The following is a 7979-nucleotide window of genomic DNA, read 5'->3' on the forward strand; positions in this document are numbered from 1 at the left end:
AGGATTAAGTGTAGACAGTGCATTGGTGAACATTGGATCTACTGCATTTAAAGAGGGTATGGCATATGTTGCTTTGTCGTGAGTCAGAACATTATCTGGTTTGTTTTTGATTGATTTTGATGAGACAAAGGTTACTGCAGATGCAAACTGTGTAAAAGTGTATAATAGGTTAAGAAGGGCGTATGCTCCAAATTTAGGTCAATATCCTGTATTTGAAAAGCGTGTGGTTGGTCGAAAAAGAAGGTTTGAGAATATCTGTACTGAAGCGGTAGAGAAGGGAAAAGAACAAGATAATGTTGTGATTGCAAGTAAAACGAAAAAGGACACTATTGAAGAGATTGTTGGTTATCAGTTTGAAAATAGTTCAGGTGTCAACTGCTATGCTAATGTAGTGGTCAATGTTGTTTTTTATCTTGGAGGTTTGCAAGAACAAATTATGCAGAATCGGCAAAAACGATTTTGTTCTCTGTTGCATTCTGTTTATGAAGAATTGACAACAGATACAAGTAAAATACAATCTGTTTCAGATGTTCGTAATATTTTGGATGTGTGTTCTGGTTCTACACAATTTACACAAAATATACAACAAGATGCTCAGGAATTTATAATGTATATGCTTACCATTTTTGAAAATGAAGGTGTAGAAATAGAAAATATTTTTGGCCTTTCTTACAAATGGGAACATCATTGTGAAAATTGCATGTGTACATGTACCACTAACGTAGACACTGAAAGCAGCTAATGAAGATGCAACACTCTGAAAGAGTGTCAGCACACACCGCCACAGCAGCAGCGCAGACTCAGACACTCCGCCCAATGGGTGCCCGGTGATTAGAAACAAACCCACATGAACAAGCCAATGGCCTTTGAAAGACCTGCAAACTGTGTGTGCCCAGGAAGCTTGGCTGAGGTGACAGAGGGTGACACACAGAGGGAGGGAGAGGGGGAGAGAGAGGGAGGGAGGCAGAGGGGGACACAGGGAGACACACAGAGGGAGGGAGAAAGGGAGACAGAGGGAGACGGACAGAGGGAGGAGGGTGACAGAGGGAGGGAGAAAGGGAGACAGAGGCAGACAGACAGAGGGAGGAGGGTGACAGAGGGAGGGAGAAAGGGAGACAGAGGGAGACGGACAGAGGGAGGAGGCTGACGGAAGGAGGGAGAAAGGGAGACAGAGGGAGACGGACAGAGGGAGGAGGCTGACAGAGGGAGGGAGAAAGGGAGACAGAGGGAGACGGACAGAGGGAGGAGGCTGACAGAGGGAGGGAGAAAGGGAGACAGAGGGAGACGGGCAGAGGGAGGAGGGTGACAGAGGGAGGGAGAGAGGGAGACAGAGGGAGACCAAATCACCCTTGGGTGGTGTGGCCATGTCCGCTTGTCAGCAGGTGGACTGTGTGCATGTAGACAAGGTTTGGCAGTGCCTTAACCCCCACTTTTTCCTTTGAGAAACACTGGGCCATGTGTCAATCCGTGCACAAGTACATCCGTACTCCAGACACAAACCTAACCTTACACCCAGTATACCCACCCACTGTGTTTGTTAGAACCCTGTCACAAATGCTTAAGTTACCTACCTGCATTCTCAATTAGCATGGAAAAAACACCACTTGGCCACGTACAGTGCAACACGTAAGGCGGCTCTGCATGGCTCGCTACGCCTGCACACTACACTGCTGCCTGCGTTCCAAAAAGATGCATCAACTAAGATTGTGTCACACATAGGTAAAGTGCCGAAAGCTGTGGCCAAGGGACATACCCATACACAAGTGCACTGTGAGAGGAATGCAAGACATATCCAACTACCCAGAGGAACTGTGCCAACTCACAAAATGAATGAAATATGGATGTCGCATGTAACACAATTAACATTGTCTCTCTCACACACAGGTCAACGACGTCAATCTCCCCCCAACAAGGGGGAAGACTCAGAGGACCAGGCTCTGCGTGAAGAGGACCCCACCGGCAGCGACGACTCTCACCACTCCGTGGATGACCCATACCAACCTGGCCCCTCTGGTGTCCAAACACCTGCAGCACCTGCGTCAGGTACAACTGTCAGGTACAACTGTGCCAACCACCACCCCCATTCCTGCCACATCCCAGGAGACACCCAGGAGCCCTGCCCGTACACGACAACACAGCCAGGCTGCCCAGGAGGGACAAGGTGCTCCGGGCACCCAGGAGGAGGCAGGCGACAACGCAAATGCCATCCCTCAGGGGTCCCGGAGACCCAATGTGCCCACAACGGCAGGCCAGGTGCAAGTGCGCAGGGGTGGTGGGAGTGGAGAGCGGCGGAGGCGCGAACCTGACCAGTTGGCTCAGGAACCGGTAATGTCACACGTCCGCAACATCCTGGACACATACCGGCGTGACACCAGGGGCATCAGCCAGGCCGTGGAGGCCCTCAACCAGATAAAGAACGTGCAGGCCGAGCAATATGCCAGTCAACAGCAACACCAAGGACGGATGGAGGCAAGACTGGCTGAGCTCGTGGCGGTGCAAACGGACATGATCCGTGTACTCCGTCGGATTGCCGAAAACATGGGCAACCCTCCCTGTGCCACCATGCGAAGAACATCACCAGCCACAGGGAGGGATCAGGAGGAGGAGGATTCATCCGACGGAGCATCACAAGCATCGTCACGGCCTGCTAGTGAGGGTCCCCGCAGGAAGGTGGGTCGTCCACGCAAAAGACCGTGAGAGTCAGCGGAACATCACCATTTCCCAGGTCACCTGGCCTGGCACCTGGCCCTCTGGCCCAACAGCAGCACATCAGCAAATGACATTCTCTGCCACATGGACTCTAGTCACTGTCTGACCAATGTTGACAAAGACTGTGGCATGGACTCTGATGACTTCCAATGGCAAGGATATCAACTCCCCCAGTGAACTTTGGATTCTACACACCCGGCAAGCACCTCTTGTCATCCCCCCCCAAACACGTACCCCACCACAAATAAAATTCACCACTATCAAGAGATGATGCCGTCATTTTGCATTATTCCATTACATGTGTGTGTTGTAAAGTCAAACGATGCCAGTGTATTTTAAATAACTACAACCATCCATACCCTGGGGTCTGAGTCTGGCACAGGACACACATGGGTCACAATGTATCATCCAATACAGACATGGAGCACCATACTCACCCGTGATGGGCCCAACCAGCTGAGGGGGTGCCCGCACTACTGTGCCTACAGACCTATTTAGAAGAGCAACAGTCATGCGCAGAGGTCAGGGATCATGTGGAGTGTCCTGGGGTGCTACTCCCAGGTATGTGTAGACAGGTCGCAGAACCATGTCCTGCATGCTTGAGTCAGGTGGATGTGGAGAATGGTGGGCCGGCCAAGGTTGGATGCATGGAGATGGCACAATGGGGTCTTGGATCACAGTGCCACAAGGTTGTGTTGGGGTTGTGGGCTGCATCCTGAGTGTGTGCGTGGATTGAGAAGGTCATCCTGCAGCTGGCAGTGATCCATTCCCCCCATCTCTGTTGGACGTTGATGGGCTTGGTCGCCGGATGTAGAAGCAGAGCTGTGCAGATGCACCCTGGATGTGGACAAGTATCATGGGAGTTGTAACGCACATGTCCGTAGAGTGCATGGTAGGATTAGACACGGATGTTGTAGTTGACCTGGGGGATGGTCTCTCTTGCCTTGAGGTGGATGGAACTGGGGATCTTGTGCATAATGCAGAGTGTGCTGCAGCATGAGGCACAGATGCTGCTGATCAGCATAGCACATGTCAGCAAGCAATCCATGATGAACACCAGCTCGTTTGCGTGGACACTGGGTGCCCTTGCTGCAGGGCCTGCAGCAGCATGCGCCATGTCAAGAAAACAATGCCACAAGTTGCACATAAAGACAAGGATCTCAGGAAGGAACTATGCAAAAGGTGTATGTCAAGGAAGGAATGTCTGGTTCAACATGGCACACACACACACAATGGATGCACATGTAGCACAGTGGCCGTCGTGGAGACTGACATGCCACAATACCTACACAGCCATGGACATCATGCACAATACAGATTCTAATCCCTGACAAACAGCTTGCATCTTGCTACTCTACACATAGACTCATATGCACTATCTCTGATAACTATGCCAGACATGCCTCATGCACAGTGGCAACAGACCACCATTGACAGAGATGAGGCACCTTGGAGGCAGAGGGACACCTTTATTAGTCATGTGTGTCGGAATGCTAATGCAACTCTGTCAACACATACACAGGTCATGTGGATGAACATGTGGGAATGACACTGGCACCCCCCTTTGCACCACAGATGCTGGAAATCCATAGAACTGGCACACAAGTGACGGGTTACAGCTAAACACCCCCTGCTGCTCACGGAGAGGCTGTTATACACCATTGAGCCTCTAATGGGGAATTCTCACACCATGTCAACCCGGTGCAACCCGTATGTTTCCGAGGGCAGTGTTACACACATTGATGGCTTCATCACAATCCACAATCCCATTACAGATGACTGTCACCAAGTCTGACCATCAATTCAGGTGAATTCAGCTCCATGTCATGTGCCCCATGGTGATTCTACATGTATGCAAAGTAACCAAACATGAACAGGAGCAGTGCACACACATTCCAAACAAATACCACACCTAAAAAGCCGTGCTGCATCCCTTACCCTAAGGAGATTTTCAAACTTGTCCGTGCATGTAACGCAGATTCAGCACATGTTGCTGTGTTCATGAGGAATAGCAGGAGCACAACAATGCCACCAGCAGACAGCATGCGCAAGTACCTGTGGATGAGAGACACACAAGGAGTCAGCCAAAAGAAGCACATCCGCACGCATGTGCATGTACTCGACACGTATAAGGTTGTCAACATGCTAGGTGACAATGATGACTCTGGAAAAACATTCTTCTATTGCACCATCACTCGAGTGACACATCCAAACACACCTCTGACTCACTTGGCAGACATGCAGATGGACACACACATTGCAACACATGCCACACACGGCCCAATGCGTGCACACTCAGACACTGGAACTCACCACTAAGCAAAGAAGTCATGTATGAGCCGACTACGGATGTCCTCCACCACCTCCTCCTCCTCCACATCACTTGCTTCATCACCAAGCCCTTCATCCTCCACGGGTGGATGGTCCTGCTCATCCGGATCCAGGATGAGTGGCACACCTTTCTCCACTGCCATGTTGTGCAGCATGCAGCACACGAGGAAGATCTTGCAGACCTTCACCGGTGCATATGGGAGTGCGCCGCCGGTTTTGTGGAGGCAACGGAATCGGCTCTTCAGGAGGCCAAACGTCCTCTCTATCACTCGCCTGGTCCGCCCATGGGCGTTGTTGTAGCGGTGCTCAGCAGCCGTGCTGGGGTTGCGGAGAGGCGTGATCAGCCATGGCATGTTGGGATAGCCAGCGTCCCCTACATGGAAACATCATGGACAAAAGTGGGTCAGGAGAAGCAGTAAGACAGGAAGATGACGCTAAATACAGGACTGCCAGAGTATACCCACCAACAATACATGCTCGTTCGTTGCGCAGCTGCATCATCATTTCAGGCACCCTGCTACGCCTCATGATGTAGGCATCGTGTGCTGATCCTGGAAAACGAGCACAGACATGTGATATCACCATGTTGGCAAGACACACCACAAGGGCATTAATGGAGTGGTAATGCTTGCGGTTCCTATGCACTACCTCCTGTGCCTGTGGTGGTACCAAAGCCACATGTGTTCCATCTATGGACCCAATGACATGGGGCATCCCTCCCAGGGCATAGAACTCACGCTTGACACCTGTCAACTGCTCAGGATTTGGTAATTTGATGAACTCATCCAGGTGATCCAACATGGCCTCTAAAAAATCATGCAGAACACTGCTGAACATGGTTTGGGACATGCCACCGACATGAGCAATGGTATATTGAAAGGTACCCATGGCAAAGAAATGTAGGGCTGCCATCACCTTCATCTTGGGTGTCAGTGCAGTAGGATACCTGTGTAGCGGTTGGAGGTGTGCTTCCAGCCGGGTGGTCAAGTCCTCAATCAACGGTTGGCTGAAGCGGTAGCAGCGTATACAGTCACGCTCCCTCAAGGCAGCCAAGTCTGGCCTTGGTCGGGGGAGAGGCAGAGCCCTGCAGTAAATTTGAAGGGACAACGAAGAGTGAGTACAGTACACCACCAATGTCAATGTACTGAGCACATGTTCAACAGGCAATACACATATGCTACATACAGAGTCAGGTCTGTGCAACATATCCTGGACACGTATGCCAGGCAGGTGACACTCCTACCAAGAGCCAGCCACAAACGTGGATTCTCAAGCTCAACATGACATGGCATGAAACTAGCGGTGGGCCAGTGTTAGTGAACAGGCAGACGCATCACAGGAGTGCCAGACATCCGCATATGTGCAGAATAAGTATGTTAATCATACAGACAGGTTGCGGAACACTAGAGGCACAGGTCACATGTCATATAAAAAGGACAGACCACACACCTTGCCATGAAGGAGTACATGTCAAGACTGATCACACATACATTGAGAGTATGCAGATATGTCCTTGTTTTGAAACTCCGTGTCGATGCATACATACACACCTTACTTCGGATTACACATGTGGGCTGGTGTGCGTAACAGTGTGCCATGCCCATCTACACACAGACACATGTTGGTTGCAGCAACTGCCGATGCATATGACCAAACACCTACAGCAAACCTATGGGAACACATGACACACACATGACATAGTTACAGCGTGCAACGCGGGCATTCACATTTCAGGTGTAATATTCCATGTACCTGGCATCAGGGGACAGTTGCGGTTGTCGGTGACTGTGCCATGCCAGTGACGCATGGCTCAACAAGTTTGTACTACATGCACACATGTCAAAGGAGTGAAGGGGATGTGTGGCACATAGTGCACCATCACACATGACATGTGTACACAGCTCATCATACATTTATTTGCTTCACACCTCAGGAGTAATGTGCCACATCACAGCCTGACATACCTGTGCCCGACACATGTAGTACTGTACAGCCAATGCCTTGATGTCCAGCCTTGGCCAAGTATGACAGCTCTATTCCTGTCTGTGTGCCGCCTGTCACCACTGTCAGGTGTGAAACGCACCGTACATACGCTCTGAGGGCGTGTGTACGGTCCCTATCACAATGGGAGTGCTGGCGTATGCGTACGCCATAGTAATACGGACCGTACAGGCGTGTGTAGGGTCCCTATCACTATGGGAGTTCTGGCGTATGCGTACGCCATAGTAATACGGACCGTACACGCGTGTGTAGGGTCCCTATCACTATGGGAGTGCTGGCGTATGCGTACGCCATAGTAATACGACCCGTACACGTGTGTGTATGGTCCGTATTACTATGGCGTACGCATACGCGAGCACTCCCATAGTGATAGGGACCGTACACACGCCTGTACGGTCCGTTTCACTGCATTTGGGGTGCCCTAGGGCCGTGGAACGCACCGTACCTGTGTGTAAATATTGAAATAACATAGGGGACACATGAGGGACAAGTATAAGGGCCTAAATGCATGCTGGTTGTCATGGAGACCGAGTTTAAAGTTTGAATTTTTGCATCAGGTGGCCAGCAGAAGTCGGTTGGAAACAATATACTTTGTTGCAAAGTGGTTGTTGACTTGACATTATGCTCAATTTTTAAACCATGCAAAGCCACTCACTGGGGTAGGTTTAAAGGGATTGGAGGAAACGTAGGATGCTAATGTGACTGACCAATCACTCTGTACTCCTGTAAATGAAACAGGCCAGCAAGGCAGATATAAGGCAGCCAGGTCCCATGAGAGAGCACTTGCCTGCACATCCTTTCATTCCACAACACTGCTGCTGCTCGTGATTCCTCTGGCACCATGTCCAGGTCTGTGGAGAGGGCCCAGCCATTCACCATGGAGGAGAATTTGGTGTTGGTGGATGTGATCCTCCCACAGTACACCATGCTGTATGGTC

Source organism: Triturus cristatus, chromosome 2_1 (assembly GCF_964204655.1).
Source record: "Triturus cristatus chromosome 2_1, aTriCri1.1, whole genome shotgun sequence".
In the NCBI taxonomy this organism is placed as follows: Eukaryota; Metazoa; Chordata; class Amphibia; order Caudata; family Salamandridae; genus Triturus; species Triturus cristatus.